This window comes from Narcine bancroftii, chromosome 5, assembly GCF_036971445.1.
Source record: "Narcine bancroftii isolate sNarBan1 chromosome 5, sNarBan1.hap1, whole genome shotgun sequence".
Classification (NCBI taxonomy): Eukaryota; Metazoa; Chordata; class Chondrichthyes; order Torpediniformes; family Narcinidae; genus Narcine; species Narcine bancroftii.
Window position 1 is genome coordinate 9,388,357 of NC_091473.1, and position 20,570 is coordinate 9,408,926.

Sequence of the window (20,570 nt, forward strand, 5' to 3'; positions counted from 1 at the left end):
AGGGCCACCCAGGTGCTGCAGCTTACAAGAGCCTAGTGAACTATTTTGCTGGAGAAAAATTGGCCCATTTCCTTTGGAGTTCTGAAACCTTGCACATAACGAGTCAACGAGGGACGATGAAAACACTGATTCTCAACCTTCCCTTCCACTCACATCTCACCTTAAGCAATCCCTTTCTAATCGCAGAGCACCGATGGCACAGGGATGACTTAAAGTGGGACGAGAGTGGGAAGGAAAAGGTTGAGGTTCCCGTCCCCTTCCCTCGGACACCGAATGTCCTTTGTCCCACCTGATCCAGTTGGCTTTGAGCCGCAGTGCTATCAAAATAGAACAAAAAAGAAGCACTTGCTCCAAAAGTCGATGCGAAAACTATTCTGAGAGAGAGAGAGAAAGAGAGAGGGAGGGATGGGGGGCGGTGCAGGCAGCAGCAGCTGTGCCTGGGGAGGCTGAATGCTCACACTGGACTGGGTGTTCAAGTGAAGGCAGAGACCGAGCCTGGTTGAGCCCTGAGCAAATTCCTGCAGACGAAGCCCACTGTGAAGTGCCAGCCAGCCTTCAGTGAGCACCGCCCAGCTGAAGGAGCCCTCACTCCCAGGCAAGCTCGTCGGGGAAGGGAACCTGTCTGTTTCTGCAGCTTGGAGGGGAAAAGGACCCTGCTGCACCCTAATCTTATTTTGCACAAGGTCGGACCGTTGAAATGCGCGTTGCCCACTTAACCCGCGCTGGATTCGAACTCGCGTCGCCGGCGAGGTCGCCAGCGTTCGCAGCCTGACGCGGGGGTTCTTCGGCCGGGGACGAGCGCGCGAAGCACCTGGATCAAAGGAAGGAAGGGGGCCCGCAGAACGAGGTGAGTGTTCGCCCGCCGTCACCGTAACCCTTGCAGGTAGCCGCCCCCCCGGACAGGAACCCTGGGTGGTGGCCGGGGGTCGCAGTGGGGCCGCCAGTTACCCAAGTGGGACGGTGTGGGTGACTGCGGGGGCGGTTTGCCACTGATGGGAGCCGAAGGACCACGTCCATGGATTGAAAGAGCGGTCGGTCAGTGTCTGGGTGAATGAGAACGGGCGGAAGGGGATGTGCCAGTAACAGCAGCGGGTGATAGCAGATGACCATTGAGCCTTGGCTGATGAGTATCCAAACCCCATTGTCCATGCAACAGTGCGACTGGTTGATGAGACCAAAATCCATTGACCTGATGAGTGACCCAAGCCTATTGGTCAAAGTATTGAGTACAGGATATTTAGGGTAAAGTTGTATCACACATTGGTGAGGCCAAATTTGAAGTATTGTGTGCAGTTTTGGTCATCTAACCACAGGAAAGACGTCAATAAGATAGAAAGAGTACAGAGAAGATTTTCTAGGATACTCTTTATTCCTGGAGCGTAGAAGAATGAGGGGCGATTTGGTGGAGGTATTTAAAATAATGAGGGGAATAGACAGTAAATGTAAGTAGGCTTTTTCCACTGAGGGTTAGGTCAGATACAAACCAGAGGATGTGGGTTAAGGGTGAAAGGGGAAAAGTTTAGGGGGAATATGAGGAGGAACTTCTTCACACAGAGAGTGTGGAAGGAGCTTTCAGCTGAAGTGGTGAATGCGGGCTCAATTTTGACATTTAAGAATTTGGGCCGGTACAATAATGGGAGAGGTATGGAAGGCTAGGCACTGGGTTCAGGTCAGTGGGATAGGCATAAAAATGGTTCAGCAGAGACGAGAAGGGTTGAAGGGGCCTTTTTCTGTGCTGTAGTGTTCTGTGGTTCTAACAATAACTCACTTGTTTAACTGTCATAATTACTGATTCTGCCTTGATTTTCCTATTTACTCAACTGAACTTAGTTTGTTTCTTTGGTGAGATTTAAACCTAATTCTATTAACCATAAGTATTCCTACAGACCATTGGTCCAGAAATGAACTAATCCACTAGGATGTTGCCTGGATTGCAGAAACTGAGTTACAGGGAAAGGTTAAACAGGTCATTCCCTGGAGCACAGAAGAATGAGGGGAGATTTGATAGAGGTATTTAAAATTATGAGAGGGATGGACAGAGTAAATAGAGATAGGCTTTGTCCACTGAGATATAAACCAGAGGACATGGGATAAGGGTGAAAGGGGAAAAGTTTAGGGCAGTGGTTCTCAACCTTTTTCTTTGCAACTTTATGTAATTTCTATGCCATCAGTGCTCTGTGGGATTGCTTAAGGTGGGAAGGGAAGGTTGAGAATCACTGCTCTAGACCCAATTGTTACTGAAATATTTTGCTTGAGAAAAATGGTCATTGGCCCATTTCCTTTGGAGTTATGAAACCGAGCACATAACGAGTCAATGAGGGACAGTTAAAACAGTGGTTTTCAAGCTTTTTTTTCCACCCACATCCCACCTTGAGCAATCCCGTACTAATCACAAAGTACTGATGGCATAGCGATTACATAAAGTAGGTTGTGAGTGGAAAGAAAAAAGGTTGAGAACCACTGGCTTAGGGGGAACTTCACAAAGAGGAGCGGGGGTGTGAAATGAGCTTCCAGCTGAAGTGGCTCAGTTTTAACATTTACGAAGAATTTGGACAGGAACATGTAACCATATAACAATTACAGCCCTGAAACTGGCCAGTTTGGCCCTTTTAGTCCATGCTGAACACCTTCTCCCACCTAATCCCATTGACCCACATCTACTCCATAACCTTCCATACTCCTCTTGTTCACAAACCGATCTAACCTTTCCTTAAATATTAAAATCGAATTTGCATCTACCACTTCGGCCAGAAGCTTATTCCACACTCCCATCAACCTCTGAGTCAAGAAATTCCCCCTTATGTTTCCCCTATCCCTTTCCCCCTTCAATTTCCATTTAATGTCCTCTTGTTTGAATCTCCCCCACTGTCAATGGAAAAAAGCCTATCTACATTGACTCTACCTGTCCCATGGATGGGAAACATATGGAGGGGGGGGGGGAGCCTATGAACTGGGGAAAGTCTGGAGGACTAGGCAAAAAAACAGACTAGAAGGGCCAAAGGCCTTGTTTTTGTGCTGTGGTGTTCTATTGTTTTTTGATAATTTAATGAAGGGAATGGAATCAATCCATGGCACCTTGAGGAAAAGGTGGCTAAGCAATCAATATTCTGCTTAGGCTGAATCCCATGCTGAATGTTCTTTAAATTTAGTCAGTTTTAATAATAACTAAGCAAATTGAATCTACATAATAAATATATACATATTCATCAGAGCAAATTGCATTTAATGTATCATGGTAAACAATAAAGAAAGCGTCAGCAAGTAAAAGCATTAATGTTGAATCCAACTGTGCTGGATAACACGATCTCCCACTGTCTTTGTGCGTGTACATGCTCTTTTAAAAAAAAAATTAGATAACTTAAATGTTTCAGGAAAATATTAACTCTGAATTAACAATGCATCCAATCCTCACAAGGTTATCCCATCTAAACAGTACTTTATATTCGATGGAGGCCAAACGTACGGTGGCTCGGATTGATTCCTCAGATATTTTGTTCCAAATTTTATAAAACAATCTCCATTTCCTCCCTCCCATCAAACTTCCACCAACATTTAGATCATTTCTTGTCTTGAATGAGTTAAATCTACGGGGCATTCCATAATGTTTGGGACAAATACACTTCATTTCCTTTACTTCCCCTTGTCCTCCACAGTTCTAAATTTGTAATCAAACAATTCATGTGTGATTAAAGTGCACATTCCAGATTTTATTCAAGGTGATTTGTATACATGTTGGTTTGACCGCGCAGAATAGGACTCTTTGTACATCGTCCCCTCATTTCAGGGCACCATAATGTTTGGGACATTTGGCTTCACAGGTGTTTGTGATTACTTAGGTATGCTTAATTGATTCAGTGGTGCAGGTATAAGAGAGCTAGGATTGCTTTGAAGTTTTTGATCACCTTTGGAGCCTGTAGTTGCCATTTTTCAACATGAGGACTAGAGTTGTACCAATGAAAGTCAAAGAGGCCATTATGAGGCTGAAAAACAAGATAAAACAGTAAGAGACATCGCCCAAACTTTAAGATGACCAAAATCAACAGCTTGGAACATCATTCAGAAGGAAGAGCTCAGTAATCGCAAAGGGACTGGTTTTCCAAGGAAGACTCCACTGCTGATGACAGAAGAATTCTCACCACAATGAAGAAAAATCCTCAATCACCTGTCCGACAGATCAGAAACTCTCTTCAGGAGGCTGGTGTCAATATATCAATAGAAAAAGCACACCGAAATGGTGGAGGAACTCAGCCGGTCTTTCAATATAAAGAAAAAGCAAAGATATATTGGTGATGTTTTAGACTTGAGCTCTTCTTCAAGGAATAAACAGAATGAACATAAGACATTTCAGAATCCAGACAGTGCCGACTGGGGGAGGAATCCAGATCAACAAAAGGTGGTCATAGGATATGATAAGGGGAGAGGTGAGAAAGGAGACAGGAAAAAAAGGAGACAGAGCTGGAGGAAGGTGACGGGGAAAGAGGTGGGGGGGGGGGGGTGGGGGGTTAACAAAAACCAGAGAAGTCGATGTTAATGCCATCCAGTTGGAGGATGCCCAGAAGGGAGATGAAGTGATCTCCAATTTACAGGTGGTCTCAGTCTGGCAGTGCATGAGACCATGGCAGAAAGGGAATGGGATAGGAATTGAAATGTGTGGCCACTGGGAGATCCACACTTTTGCAGTGGACAGAGTTGAGGTGCTTAAGAAAGCGATCTCCCAGACTGCACCTAGTCCCTCCAATGAAGAGAAGGTCACAATGGGAGCACCAGATGCAGTAGATGACACCTGCAGCTTCGAATAGTGCTGAGGGAAAAACCGTGGGTGCCAGTGGATCATCTCCTATTGTCATAGGGGTAGGCACCAAGGGGACTATTGGTGGGGAGGGAGGAGTGGGAAAGGGAGTCACGGAAGAAACGGTCTCAGAAGGGGGGATGGGACAGAGGAATATGTGTCTAATGGTAGGATCACGTAGTAGGTGGCGGAAATGGCAGAGCAGGATGCGTTGAATATGGAGGCTGGTGGGGTGTTAGGTGAGAACAAGAGGAATCCTGTATTGGATGTAGGGGTAGATGAGACCAGGGCAGATGTACGTGTAACGGAGGATATTTTGCAGATGACATCACAAGTGTCGGCAGAATCACAAACAGCAATGAGGAAATGTACAGGAGAGAGAAAGATGAGCTCGTTGAGTGGTGTCATGACAACAACCTTGTGCTCAACGTTGGCAAAACCAAGGAGATGATTGTGGACTTCAGGAGGAAGTCAGGATAACACCATCCAGTCCTCATCGAGGGCTCAGTAGTGGAGAGGGTGAAGAACTTCAAATTCTTGGATGTCAACATCTCCGAAGAATTGCCCTGGAGCCTCCAAGTTGGTGCAATCACAAAGTATGTCACTGAAAAACTCTCGTAAACTTCTCCAAGTGTACCATGGAGAGCATTCTAGCTGGTTGCATCACTGCCCGGTACAACTCTCAGGTCAAGAAAAAACTCCAGAGGGTTGTTAACTTTGCCTACGATATCACAGGCACCAGACTTCATTCCATCGAGGACATCGACATGGGGCAGTGTCTTAAAAAAAGGAGCCTTTATCCTCAAAGACCCTCAAAGAGGTCATGCCCTCTTCACTCTGCTATCATTGGGAAAGAGGTACAGGAGCCTAAAGATGAGCACTCAACGGCACAACGACAGCTTCTTCCCCACTGCCATCAGATTCCTGAATGATCAATGAACCACAGACACTGTCTGACTTTTCATGCAGTATTTTTTAATTTATTTATAGTAATTTTGTAAGATGGTTATAATATGAATGTTTGCTCTGTGAAGATGCCACAAATCATTGAATTTCATGACTTGTTCGTGACAATAAATTCTGGTTTTGATTCCGATATGTATGTATATCGGGTGTCAAGTCACTTGTCTGAGTGCTACTGGTACCATGTAACCCAGTACTACCTGTCACATGGTTGGGTGGGCGGTGACTAAACCGACTCCCTCACCTGGCCTGCCTCTCTGCAGGATGAAAAACGACCTGTCAAAGGGTGGACGAATCATCTTGTCAGGTCAACGCCTGTCTAGCAAACATGTGGCGTGAAGCTCAGAAAGGGCATCCCTTGCATTGAAGCTTGGTCTGGCCATTCAATGCAGCAGAACTTCCCCCAGCTGTCTTGGACCTCACCATGCACTAGATCCAGGAGGGGGTGGGTCTACCCCTACTCACCCAAATCCATTCACGCACACGCTGTTCATTTCTGAGGAGTGGGGTATCCTCATATCAAACTCCACAAACTGACTGAAGGGAACCTATGGGATGGACAGCGAGGGGAAAAAAAAAGAAAAATAGTGTTGGAATAATTGCTCATTGCAAATGCCTGATGATGTGTCTCATAGCATTTCTGGGGATTTGGCTGAACAGTGGTCTGGGGGAGGTGAGAGAGGTTGGGTCAGGAGGGAGGGGGTGGTGTATGTATTATTGCCAAAAATGTCAAGCATAGAAACAGGTGGCCGGGCAAATAAAATGATAGGGCCATTTACTCTGGGGCAGGTGTCCCGCAGTAAATAATCCCTATTCCCTGATTTGGAGGGAGAGGTCATTTCAATCAGGAGTCGCATCCCCGAGATATTTGGAGCCAGAAGTACAGCTAGGGGACGATCCCTCTTCATTTCATTATTCTCTGCTTGATTCCCCACCTTCATCTCCCCCCCCCCCCCCCCCACTCCGCCGCCCCTCCTATGAGCAATATCTATTTGGTTCAAAAAGCAATAATGCCAGTCATTGCAATGAAACTAGGAGGTGCTCAAGATGTGGAGCAGGCCAGGCAGCATTTGTGGAGATTGATACAGAAAGGCCTGTGGCCTTTCATCAGGGACGATTCTGGTGCATGACCTGAGCTGCAAACTTTCTTCTCTCAAACATCAATAATTCCATGGAATGCTCCCACTTCTCTTTCACCTCGTTCCACCAATTTGCCATCTCTTCCTGCCCTCATATAATCGTGTAATGTGAATGGGCCAGGTATTTCTCAGGGCAGACAGTATAATTGACATGTCTGAAATTGGAATAATGTGAGTTCAAGCCTTTAGTAGAATGTAAGCACTGTATTCCAGTGAATCAGTGCCAGGATCCACTTTCAAGGTTGTCTGACTCTAAGCTTGATTCTGCCTTGCATATGTGAGTTTGCACATTCCCATGTCTTGCCACGGGGCTCTCTGCCACTTGGAGCCTTTGTTCTCTGGCTGAATGTGCAAGAGGTGTCTTGTCAATTCAGTGAAAGTGTCAAAATTCCAGCTTAACTTGCATTCTGCTGGGCTGAGCTCCGGTGTAAGGGAGACCGATGAGGTGGAGGGGGGGGAGGGGAGGGGGAAATGTCAAGCAGCAATTGAATTGGAACCTTTATGGAACATGAGGATCTGTTATGAGTGTCTTAACTGGAAAACATATGTGCTACGGAATCATAAATTTAGGTGGTGATGAAGATTGAAGTAAGAGTTCATTGAGTGGTTGACGACCTGCAGTGGTAGGAACAAGTTGTTGCAGGTAGCCTCAGTGCAAAGGGAGAGTCAAGTGGAGTAGAGAGATGAGGAGAGGGAAAAGGAAGAGTAAAGGGTCAAACAAAGTGGAGAAAAGGAATCGGAAATGGATGAGTGAAGAGAACAAAGGAGATGAAAGCAGATTCAGAGATGAGAGGAAAAGGTATAAAGGAAGGTGAAAGAAAGATTTTGAGGCCAGAAGCATTCCAGCTAACAAGTTCAGTCCTGTAAACCAGGTGACAAGGATAAAGCGAGTTTATGTGTCTGGATCAGAAAAAAAAACAACTACAAGATATGCATCCATCTGACTGTTGAATAGTAGATCAAGATCAAGTTTTTATTTTCATACAATAGTATGGGACGTGATATTACACAAAATTCCCTTCTGCCAACCGTAAGGTAGAGTAAGATTCATCATTAGTATCGCCTGGCACCCCTGGCAGTCAGAGAGAAAAAGAAGTAAAAGAGGGTCCCTTCAGAGACACCGAGTGTCCATGGATTCACCTCTCGAGCTCCCGCAGCCCTGCTGCTGCACAGACTCCTGTGATATTTCTCTCTATATCTCTCTCTCCCCTCTCCACCTCCCTCTTCCTCTGCTACCCCTCCCCCCATACCCTTGTGTCTCCCTTATACCTTGCTAACTCACCTCGGCATTGCGAGGTGGTCTAAGGACTGCAGCAGTTCAAGAAGATGACTGACCACAGCAATTTTTTTTAATTTTATTTTATTTTTCTTTTGTTATCAGGAATGACCAATAAATGGTGGCTCTGCCACTGATACCTAAATGTAAATGTGAAAAGTAGCTTATGGTTAGGCCATGTCAATTACAAGGAACTGATTGTTGGCATCAGGAAGGGAAAGTCAGAGGTATACAATCCAGTGATCATTGGGGGATCAGGTGGAGAGAGTGACCAAATTTAGGTTCTTGGGAGTCGGAGGATCTTTCCTGAACCCAACACACCAATGGCATCGTGAAGAAAGCACATCAGCGCCTCTACTTCCTCAGGTGATTGCAAAGATTTGGTGTGACCCCAGAAATCCTGGCAAATTTCTACAGAGGTGTGGTGGAAACTGTGCAGACCACCTGCATCACAGTCTGGTATGGGGTCACTAATACCCTTGAACCTAAAACCCTGCAAAAGGTAGTGGACACAGCCCAGGACATCACAGGCAAAACCCTCCCCGCTACTGAGTACATATACAGGGAATACTGCCGTTGGAGAGCAGCAGCAATCATCAAAGACCCTCACCACCCAGCACACGCTCTGTTCTCGCTGCTGCCATCAGGAAATAAGTATAGGTGCCACAAAACTCACACCAGCAGGTTCAGGAACAGCTGCTGCCCCTCGATGACAAACTCAATCAGAATTTGTGCACTTCATTGATTTTCTTTCTCTCTCCCTCTCTAGGTTGAACAGTGTGTTTACATTTCTTTATTTGTTTAGATGTTTACATAAGTTCTTGAGTACAATTCTTTGCATTACCAATAAGTAGTAATTCTGCCATGCCCGCAGGCAAAAGAATCTCAGGACTGTATGTGATATCATGTACGTACTCTAGCAATAAACCTGAACTCTGCCAAATCAACAGCTGTGCAAAATACTCCAGAACCTCAGTGTAGTGACACACATTGGTCATAGCGGACGCCTTTGTCTTCCCCAAGGGGTATTAGAAAGTTGATTGGTTTCTCCATTAATGCAGAATTTTTCTGGTCATTGCAATTATTTAACCAACCCAGTTTGAATTCCACAGCAGCTGTGTTAGGGTTTGATCATATTGTTCAATCAATCACTTCTGTAGGCCATTCCATTAACTGATTTACTTTCCCACTGTCCCCATATCCCACACTGCCTGAATGGAAACAAAACCATCCTATTCTAACACCACCACTGATTTTATTGCCCAACCCAATACATCATGAAGAGTAAATTGGAAGACCTGCTCACTTGTACACAGCTTCTTGGTGTGGTGTCAACAAATTAAAACTACATAAAGTAACAGCCACAGAGTCTGATTTGATGGATTAAAGAGATCGAAATTTGGAATATTGCAGTTCTTTCTTTGGGTCCTTGGTGGTAGAAGGAATGGTTTTGGGAAATATTGTCAGAGTGGTCTGAGCAAATCATGGGTGGGTATTTTATTGATGGAATATGCTGCAACCAAAGCTGGAATGAATGGACATGTAGGTTGGATGAAATATCATTCAAGTGGTTTTCCAATCAATTGAATTTAAATTGGAGAATATCAAGCTTCTTGAATACTCATTCAGGTAAATGGAGATTGTTCCACTGCACACATGACTTCCTTTTCTTTCAGAAAAGGGGGATCAGAGATGGAGAGGATGAGCAAATGTAGGTTCTTGGGAGTCACTATCTTGGAAGATCTTTCCTGGAACCAACACACCAATGGCATCATGAAGAAAGCCTCTACTTCCTCAGGAGTTTGTGGAGGCACTAGTGGAGTTGTTCAAGTGAACCGGTACGGACTTGAAGGGCCGACATGGCCTGTTTCCGTGCTGTAATATGGTTACACAGCCTGATCTAAACTGGTGTTCAGTACAGTGACAAGCTTTTAAAAAAAAAAATATTCGAGTATGGTTCATTTAATTTCCAAGTGGCTGCTTTTCAAATAAATCCAGCGACCGTTTACTCTGTCAGGAAAATCAGCCTTGCGAAGCAAGGACATGCCAGGGCACTGCTGTGAATTGAGGTTGACATGCTTGATTGCTGGTGTAGCAAGTTTGAACTTACCCACCACCACCTTGTTAACCTGTGGATTGTTATCACAGTGCGTGCAGAAGCGGATTGTTTTGAAGCTATGTCCGATCATGGGAAACTGGGGTGGGGGGGGGGGTGAGAATCATCTCATCTGTGTGGAAATAAAGCTGAGTGTATGTCTACCCTGCTGCTGGTTACTGCACGATGATATCTGGTTCACACACAGTACAAGCCCTTCGCCCCACAGTGTTGTGCCAACCTAAAGTTATAAGCAATAAAATTCTTGTCTTCCCCAAACCTGAACGGAATTTCAGTTCCCAGTAAATTTTGAATAGGTGGAAATTTTGAGAACTGATAATTACAGGGAAATCAATCAAATATCCAATTTCGGAAACTGCGCTTCACTCTGAATAAGAAATCGGCTGTTTGCTTGATTCCTTCTCCCTTTCAGTATGGAGATCTCTGGATTAAAATCAAATTTGTGGAACTCTTTACCCGATCGCTACAATGAGAGGGTTTTCTTCTGGACTGCTACATTTAAGAAGATGCCTCATCATTATGTCTTCAAAAGCTATAGGGATTGGCCAAATTAACACTGACATGACAAAAAAAAAATGCTGGTCGAGCAACATCAGTGGTGAGTTCAAATCGGTGACCTTTTACCAGATCTTGGAAAAGTTAGAAAGCCAGCAAGCTTTGGGTTCTGAAGAAAGGAAAGGGAAAGAAAGGAGCTGACACTGTAAAACCCCGAAGAGTACTGTTTCTGTCACGATGAAATACAAGAGAACATAGCAAAGATTCAACAGGTCAAGCAATATCTACAGAGGGAGAAAATCTGAGTTAATGCTTTCGGTTGATGAACTGTCGTCAGAAGCACCTCAATCCCCAACAAAACCCACTGTAAGTTCAGGGAACAGCCACGGGCAAGGTTAAAACTCAATGTTGGTCTCTACCCAACTAGTTCAAGCTGGTTCTGGTTTTGAATTCCAAGAAATGCAGTTTTTCTTTTTTTTGCTTTGTTTAGTTAGTTTAGCTGGCAATAGTGCCCACGATATAAAGTTCACAACAGAGCAACAATGTCCCATGAAACTTCACTGGGATCTTATCAAAGTATTGCAGTGAAGGAGGCGGCAGTGCAGATGAACAAACACCAGATCAAAAAGGTTCAAAGCCATCCCTTGAAAGGAGTGGAGAGAAATTGAGGCCTTGGAAGGCATTTCCTGACCTCAGGGACTCCACAACTGAATAGACACCTCACGATGGCGATGTGACTCATTTCATCGACAGACAAGATGTCTGAACAGAAGGAATGGGAATATCTCAGAGTTACAAGGATGGAGGAGATTCTGGAGGTAGAAAGAGGGAAGACCACATCAGACCTTGAAAACAAAGTTGCAAATTGCTTAACTGGGACCCAATGGAGGTCAGGAAGACAAATGGGGAGGGAAAATGAGAATTAGTATGTTTTGGGGCAATGGTGAAAGAATGTGGGATGACCTCAGGTTTAAGGAGAGCTAAACAAAGGTGTCCAAGAAAGCTGAAATAATTTGAAGGAATGAATAGATGAAGAAAATAATCCTTCCCTATTTTTTTTTCCATTCCAGCTCCAAGAGGGACTGCATGGATTTCAAGTACATAACCAAAAGGTAATTTTCTTTTTAAGTTTATTTCCCTTGGTTTTGGATGAAACTTTCTTCTATGTAGAAGAATGGAGAGTTTCTAACTCAGAGTTAAAATCTAATAGTTTGAAAGATAAATGGAAATGACCATCATTAAAAAGAACAGGGCAGAAAGGCCACATGAAGGCATCTTGTGTAAATCAAAAATCTGATGGATTTAAATATACAAATTCAGGAGGAGATTTGGTCAAAATTATGTTATGAAAGTGTTATGAATACAGTAAATGTTAGATATCAAATGGTTCAATATAATTTACATCAATTACATCAATATGAGTTAAATAGACTTAATCCTAATTATTCATATAAGTTTTTTCGATGTGTGAAAGAAATAGAGAGTTTTTTTGCATTCAGTGTGGTCTTGTGAAAAAGTGGAAAGATTTTGGAATGAACTGAGTTTATTATTTGGGAAAATTATGAAGATAAAGATACCAAAAGATCCAAGAATATTTTTACTTGGAGATATCTATGAAAATTTTTATAGTATTTGGAAACCATATATGGATTTTATGGATAATTTTCCATCCACCTTTTCTATCTTATCCACTCCTCTTAATTAGTAATTTTTAATAATAATTAATGATTGTTTATGCTAATATTATTGTATATTAAATGGTAGGTGTTTCTTTCTTTTCTTTCATTTTCTTACTTTTGGGTGGGACGGGGGATGGGGAGAAAATATGTCAAAGTATTTTGTTTTGTCTCATTGGCTATGGATTAATGTTTTATTCATTTTTTCCTGTAATGATGCAAACAATTAATTTAAAAAAAAAGGCATCTTGCTCGGGCAGCTCAATGTAATAATTGTTCAATCCTATCAATTTGACAGCTTGTGATGCTGCAATCATAATGTGATTTTGAAAGGTATTCATTAATCAGCTTGTTCTAAATCTTTTCATGACAAGCCCCGTCCTGATTTTAAACCCTCAATTGACAAGTGCAAGTCGGGAATCCTGTAAAAGGTCACTTGTACATATATAGGTGAGCCTGTGATTGTCTTGGGAAGAATAGCCTTCCTGGAAACAGCCTCAGTAGAAATTGCAATTACTGACTTTCTTAAAAAATAGTAATGTTTTAATTTCTTGCTTAATAACATTTAAGTGGCACTTGTGAGATTTACCAGAAGTGGGTGAACCATAGGATCGGATTGGCTTACAAAATTGGGAATGAGCTCTTTCCATTTTTGAAGAGAATGGAAGCAAAAGGCAGCCCGGTGTAGGGGTGAACACAATGCTATTACAGCACCAGTGACCTGGGCATGAAACCAGTATTGTCTGTCAGGAGTTTGGACATTCTCTCCACAAGTTCTCTCCAGGGGATCCTTGGGCAGAGCAGACTTGTGGGCCAGAAGGGCCTGTTACAGGCTGTATCTTTTGGTTTGTACCAGACAGCAGAAATAGAAATGAGCCCAGTGTAATATTTAAAATAATATTTTTAATTATTAACTAACATTGATATAAGACCTTACCTAACTTGTATATCTAACTTAACCCATAATTGTGCGTAAATACAGTGGTGTGTGTGTGTGGAATACTAAAAAAAACTGCAGCTCAAGGCACAATTCTAGAAAGGCAGCTTAAAGTTCAGTTTCGGGAATTCATGCTTGACACGAAATTGATGCAACACGCAGGCCTTGGATGGATGAGACACGCAGGCCTTGGATAGATGAGTCACGCAGGGTTTAGGTGGATGGGACGCACAGGGTTTAGATGGATGGGACGCGCAGGGTTTAGATGGATGGGACGCGCAGGGTTTAGATGGATGGGACGCGCAGGGTTCAGATGGATGGGACGCGCAGGGTTCAGATGGATGGGACGCGCAGGGTTTCAGGTGGATGGGACACGCGGGCTTTCAGGTGGATGGGACACGCGGGCTTTCAGGTGGATGGGACACGCGGGCTTTCAGGTGGATGGGACACGCGGGCTTTCAGGTGGATGGGACACGCGGGCTTTCAGGTGGATGGGACACGCGGGCTTTCAGGTGGATGGGACACGCGGGCTTTCAGGTGGATGGGACACGCGGGCTTTCAGGTGGATGGGACACGCGGGCTTTCAGGTGGATGGGACACGCGGGCTTTCAGGTGGATGGGACACGCGGGCTTTCAGGTGGATGGGACACGCGGGCTTTCAGGTGGATGGGACACGCGGGCTTTCAGGTGGATGGGACACGCGGGCTTTCAGGTGGATGGGACACGCGGGCTTTCAGGTGGATGGGACACGCGGGCTTTCAGGTGGATGGGACACGCGGGCTTTCAGGTGGATGGGACACGCGGGCTTTCAGGTGGATGGGACACGCGGGCTTTCAGGTGGATGGGACACGCGGGCTTTCAGGTGGATGGGACACGCGGGCTTTCAGGTGGATGGGACACGCGGGCTTTCAGGTGGATGGGACACGCGGGCTTTCAGGTGGATGGGACACGCGGGCTTTCAGGTGGATATAATTCTCTGAAAGTTGAATCACATGTGGATAGGGTGGTGAAGAAGGCATTTAGTATGTTGGCTTTCATAAATCAGAGTACAGAACACAGGTGTTGGGATGTTATGTTGAAGTTGTATAAGGGATTGGTGAGGCCAAATTTGGAATATTGTGTGCAGTTTTGGTCCCTGAATTACAGGAAGGATATAACAAGTATAGTGAGAGAGTGCAGAGGAGGTTTACGAGAATGTTGCTGGGGTCCAAGAGGCTGCTCTGTTCTTCTTGCCCACGCATTGGAGGTGGACAGCTTTATGTTCTCAGATGTAAATATCACCAACAATCTGTTCTGGTACAATCACGTTGACGCTCACTCCTCGAAAGCCTCTACTTCATCAGAAGCCGAAAGACCGACGTGGACTTGAAGGGCCGACGTAGCCTGTTTAGGATGGGACACTCAGGGTTTTGATAAAGTTCATGAAGTGTGTGAGAGAGACTTGGGGTAACAGAATGTTTTTTAACTTGCAAACCCTTCTCTCGGTGCTTCCAGCAAAATGTCCTTTTTTGATGAGTGTCAACCCAAAACTCTACTCTCCTTTGGCATAAGTGACACGAATTGAGTCATTGTCATAAAGCTTCCAGAACCATTTCCATGGGTCAGCCATATTCAAGTAAACATGTTCATCATCCAAATGCAGTATTTATTCTGCTTCCAAAATCCTCTCCAGGGGTCTGCCGACCAAAGTGACCTTCACTTTTTGGTCAGAGTGGTATTCTCATTCCCCTACAACAGTGTTTCTCAACCTTTTTCTTTCCACTCACATACAATTTTATTTATTTCCTCTGCGATCGGTCCTCTCTGATTAGTCAGGGATTGCTTAAGGTGGGATGTCGATGGAAAGAAAATCTTTGAAAACCATTATTTTAATTGTCCCTAATTGACTCGTTATGTGCACTGTTTCATAACTCCAAAGGAAATGGGCCAATGACAATTTTTTTTCAAGCAAAATATTTCAGTAACAGTTGAGTCTAGAGCAGTGATTCTCAACCTTCCCTTCCCACTCACATCCCATCTTAAGCAATCCCTTCGTAATTCTACATACTGATCCATGCTCTATGTACATCCACTTAATTCCTAATACTCCTTGCATTGTAATTGTCCTTTGTCACAAGCTCAGAACACATAGTATCATGCTTTTTACCCTCTTCCCTATTCCCTGTATGTTTCTCAACCTTTTTCTTTCCATTCCCATCCCACTTTAAGTCATCCCTATGCCATCAGTGCTCTGTGATTGGTAAGGGATGGCTTAAGGTGATATGTTGGTAGGAAGGGAAGGTTGAGATTACTTAAGGTGGTTCTGTGAGTAGAAAGAAAAATGTTGAGAACCAGGGGAGCCGAGGAAATCGGACTATTATTCCTCTGTGGTTTCACTGAAAATATTATTTTATTTTATTTTATTTTATTTTTGACAGCTCTCGGGGAATAATGTGTATCTGTTAAGAATATTTATACCTATACCTATTGAAAGTGCAAGCCATTGCTTTGAAATGTTTGGGGTGTCCCAGCGAGGGGAGCTGTAGCCTCACAGCTCCAGAGTATCAGCTGCAATCTGGTGCTTTTCTGTATCTTCAGCCTGTGACGGCGTGGGCTTCCTCCCATATCACGAGCATGCATGGATTGGCAGGTTAATTGCGCATTGTAAATCGGCTCGAATGTGTAGGTGAGCAGTAGAGTCTGACTAAAAACCTTGCAGAACCAACTCAGTGTCTCATGCAGAAGCTTGTATTGTGTCAAATCGTTTCAAGCCTACAGTTTCACACATTACATAATTAGGAAAATGAATTAGAGATGGCAGGCCTCTCAACTGGTGAGAGAAATGTTCTTCTTATTTTGCAAATGAAATATTTTTAGAATTGACTTCACAATCAGTATCTTTCCATTTGTGGGTCCAGAACTATAATGAGGCAACAGAATGGCCAGATCAGAGATGTTAATTAACATTTTTCAAAATATTTCAGATTTATTATCAGACTACACACACGACATCACATACAACCCTGTGATTCTTTTTCCTGTAGGCCAGGCAGAATATCCATTTATTGGTAGTGCAAGAAAAAAGCTGTACTCAAAGTACACATGTAAACAAACTGCAGTAGAGGGGGAAAAAAATCAATAAAGTGCAAAAGTAAGAGTCCCTGATTGAGTTTGTTGTTGAGGAGTCTGATAGTGGAGGGGGCGCAGCTATTCCTGAACCAGGTGGTACAAGTCTTGTGGCATCGATACCTCTTCCCTAATAGCAGCAGTGAGAACCGAGCGTGTGTTGGCTGGTGTGGATCCTTGATGACAGCAGCATTTTCTGTAGATGTTCTCCATGGTAGGGAGAGTTTTGCCTGTGATGTGCGGGCTGTGTCCACTACCATTTGGAGGGCTTTACCTTCAGGGGCATTGGTTCCTCCACCCACCCCCCATACTTTCCACCACACCTCTTTTGAAATGTTCCAGGGTTACTGATGTCATACCAAACTTCTGCAAACTCATGAGAAAATAGAATAAATCTAAATAGTTATTTATACATTTGGTTATTAGGAAATATTTAAATGTTTAGTTTAAATTAAAGTTAACCATGTATCAAATTGAATTTTTCCAACTGGTTTTAGCTGTTTCAAGAAAATGTGTAGCTATTACATGGAAGTCGGATATGGATTTGGGGATGCAGAGATGACATATTGAAATGAGATCTTGTAATCTGCTTGAAAAAATAACATATAATTTACATGATAAATATCATTTCTTTTTGTAAATATGGAGCCCACATTTACAACGTTGGTTTGAAAATTTAAGCTCTCAAGAGCTCATCACAATGGTGGGTCTCAGTTTCATGGCGGTCAATTTTAATTTATATATCTATTGATAATTTCCTTTCTTCTTTCTTAGGGGGATTTGGGAGGCAGGTGGGTGGTGGGGTGGGAGGGGGGTGGTGGGGTGGGAGGGGGGTGGTGGGGAGGGATGTATTGTGGATTTAACATTTTAAATAAAATATTCAAAAAAATAAAATTGTGCAGTCATTCAGCTGCTGCATGTTAGTCACAGTTAATGATGGAATTGGGAAGTTTGCTGCAAGGCTTGAGTCCTCCAGGATAGGTGTCAGGCTATTTAATCACATTGTATTTGTTGGATGTTTACTCACAGGTACACAAGGAGTACGATATGCCTTATGAACCTCAAGGGTCAGAAACTAGACTGTTTTCCAGATGTAATATTGACCTAGAATGGCTTTTGGAGGAAAAAATTCATGAGCCTGTAGATTAAGGGAGAGTTGCCCTTTCAGGCTTGTCAGAAAGGAAGAAACATAGAACAGGCATCAGACACTCTGTGGATGGACCTCCCTCAGCACAGCCTGTTTGGATACCTGGAAAAATAGCATTGGTAGCTCACGGAGAAAGGCGTAAGGATGATTGCATGGGCTTCAACGGCTCTCACTCATTGGTTATGAATCTTTATCTTTGCTACATAAAGGACACTGTTTGACTTGCTGAGTTTCTCCAGCACTGTGTTTTTACTTCAACCACGGTTTCTTCAGACTTTTGTGTTTTACTAATATTACATGAAAATAGCTTTAGTCTGCCATAAGGCAGACAGATTTGCCATCAGCAGAGGTTTCTGGATGCCCCATACAGTTGGGGAGAGAGAGAACCAAAAGAGAGTCACTGAGTGTCTGTGAATTCGCCTCCGGCGCTTCCACAGCCTCCGTAGCCTCACAGATTCCAGTCCAAACCATTGGCCACCAGACCTCCAGATCCGAACCTCCGATTGATCAGGAACCCTTCAGCACCCTTGGCCACCGCTCGCATCCCAGTTCCGATACATGGTACCCCCTTCAACCAGTCTCGAACCATTCTCCAGCACTCTGTAGCCTGGTGCGAGTCCATTGATTGCATTCACCAGCAGCCTGCCACCTTTTCAGCTGAAAAGCCCCTCATTGGTCTGCCGCCAAGGTTATTGTCCTGTGGGTCGTCTACTTCCTGCTTTTTGGTGCCCTTCGCCAGTCCTCTGTTTCTCCGGAGGCTGTTGCCAAACATAGACTTTGCCATCTTGGGCTCAGAGCCTGTGGGGTCACAGGATTTGAAAATAAACCATGTAAATAGATGTTTAAAGTCTGTACGGAACTGTTTTTCGTTGGACTGGGCAGTAGAATCCTGCGGAGGAGCGCTGTGTCTCCTCTCCAAGGGTCTGCACCAGCTGTTGTAGCAGCTCCAGCAACTCTGCCAGTTTTATTAAAGAAAGATATCAAACTTTGTCAGCTTTCATACCCTTTGCTGATCCACTACCATCATAAAGTTGTAGGATGATCCTTTAGGAGTATCAGAGTGAAGATATTGTGCACTTCACCCATGCTTTGGTCATAGTGGTAGCTTGACGTGCTTTGGCCATTTTCTTACCAATACACGATCCGAGCCTGGGTTGCTTAACTTTTACTTCTGGGAGAAACCAATAAATGTTGATTATCCTGGAGGAACATGGCTTTTCTCAGTGACTAATTTTGCACAAGCTTACAAATTTGCCTCATTCACTAAGGGGGGGGGGGGGGGGGGTTGTGGGTGTTATTGTGCAATGGCTGGGAGCTGGACAGGAGCCTGCTCATGGGCTTAATGCATGAATGGCTTTTTCTCACTCCAGCTGCTCTTAACTATTATGTTCTGCAAACAGCAGAGAACTGACTAACATCCTCTGCAGGCAATCATCCCCTGCTATATCTGTTTATAGATATAGATCACTGCTTGGTACGGAGGCATCAACTCTCATATCAAGATATAAACTCCAGAGGGGTGTTAACTCAGTCTGCGACATCACAGGCATCAGACTTCACTCCATCAAGGACATCAACATGAGGCAGTATCTTAAAAAAGCAGCCTCTATCTTCAAAGACCCCACCACCCTCTTCACTCTGCTACCATCGGGAAAAAGGTGCAGGAGCCTAAAGATGAGCACTCAGCGGTACAAGGGCAGCTTCTTCCCTGCTGCCATCAGATTTCTGAATGATCAATGAACCACAGACACTGCCTTACTTTTTGTGCACTTGTAGCTGCGTGCGACTCAAAAGAAGACACACACACATAGTGTAGTCAGATTAAGCTCTGAGTTTTACTAGGGCTCAAGCCTGACTTTTATACTTACACTGTTCCCGCCGTGGCCCCTGTTGGCTGACGTCGCAAAAGTGGGTTTCCCGCGCGTGGGTACTTTCCTGCATAACAGTGCCCTTCTTCCCTGTGCGCTGTCCCCATCTGTTGGCTGCGCAGCAAGGCCGTACCATTTTGGGGTCTTGGCCTTTAAGCTGCCCTTGCCATTCACCCACTGGTTTGACTGTTAGGACCAATGCCGCTGCATGGCCTTGGTTACACTCGCCACCCAGAGCGCTCGCTCAATCACCGGGGCAGTGGGCTAACACACACTATCATTTTTATTTATTTACAGTAGTGCTGTAAGATGGTTACAATGTGAATGTTTGCACTGTGACGCTGCCACAAAGCACCAAATTTCATGACTTATTCATGGTAATAAGTCCTGATTCTGATTTCTACTAACAGGATAATTTTTGTTTGAATTGGTTTGTAGATATTGAAGGCCTCAGGGCATGGAATCTTACCAAGTGGCATCTCAAAATCCAGTTTGAGCACATCTTAACCATTAAAAAGTTTCCATTAGAATACATTGCAAGAATGAAAAGGGATCAATGCATCTCCTACCAGAGGTGACTGATTTTGCCTGAGGACCATGTCAGTGGAGTGGGAAATCAGCCCAGCTTATTGTGAAGCCAAACACAATCTGCTGGAGGAACCCAGCAGGTCGAGCAGCGTCCAGGGGAAAATGAGAATGGGTGCCATTTCAGGCCAGAACCCTTCATTGGGGACCTTGTGAAGGTTTCCTGCTCAAAACATCACCCATTTTTTTTTTTGTCCCTCTGGACCTGCAGGGTTTCTCCAACAGATGGTGTTCAGTTCGGATTCCAGCATCTGCAGTTTCCTGTGTTTCCATTCTATTTTGAGTTGGGCTTGGTAAAATATCCTGCTCGATAGAGTAGGGAGGGTCTCTAATAAGATGGTAGCAGAACAGGGTTTCACTGAGAGCCCAGAAAGAAGAAAAATTGAACAGTGCTGAACCCTCCTTTTATCTTGTCTCTGCAACTGTGCAACTGGGACACTTTGTATAGTAATCCAGTTTCTCATCTCCTTCAGC

At 44.2% G+C, this 20,570-nt stretch overlaps 1 protein-coding gene across 12 annotated transcripts in view; it reads left to right on the top strand.

Annotated features, from left to right (window-relative positions):
• The first annotated feature begins 398 nt into the window (after positions 1-398).
• Positions 399-20,570, top strand: part of LOC138763094 (proline-rich transmembrane protein 3) — a 115,920-nt gene continuing 95,748 nt past the window's right edge. For 6 of the 12 annotated variants that reach the window (XR_011357317.1, XM_069936725.1, XM_069936724.1 and 3 more), the window contains exons 1-2: positions 1,236-1,408; positions 11,849-11,890. The gene's annotated coding sequence lies outside the window, so the exon portion shown is untranslated. Of the gene's footprint in view, positions 848-926; positions 1,036-1,231; positions 1,409-11,848; positions 11,891-20,570 lie in introns of those variants that run through there. The other 6 variants (XM_069936727.1, XM_069936722.1, XM_069936728.1 and 3 more) reach the window with 4 other exon arrangements.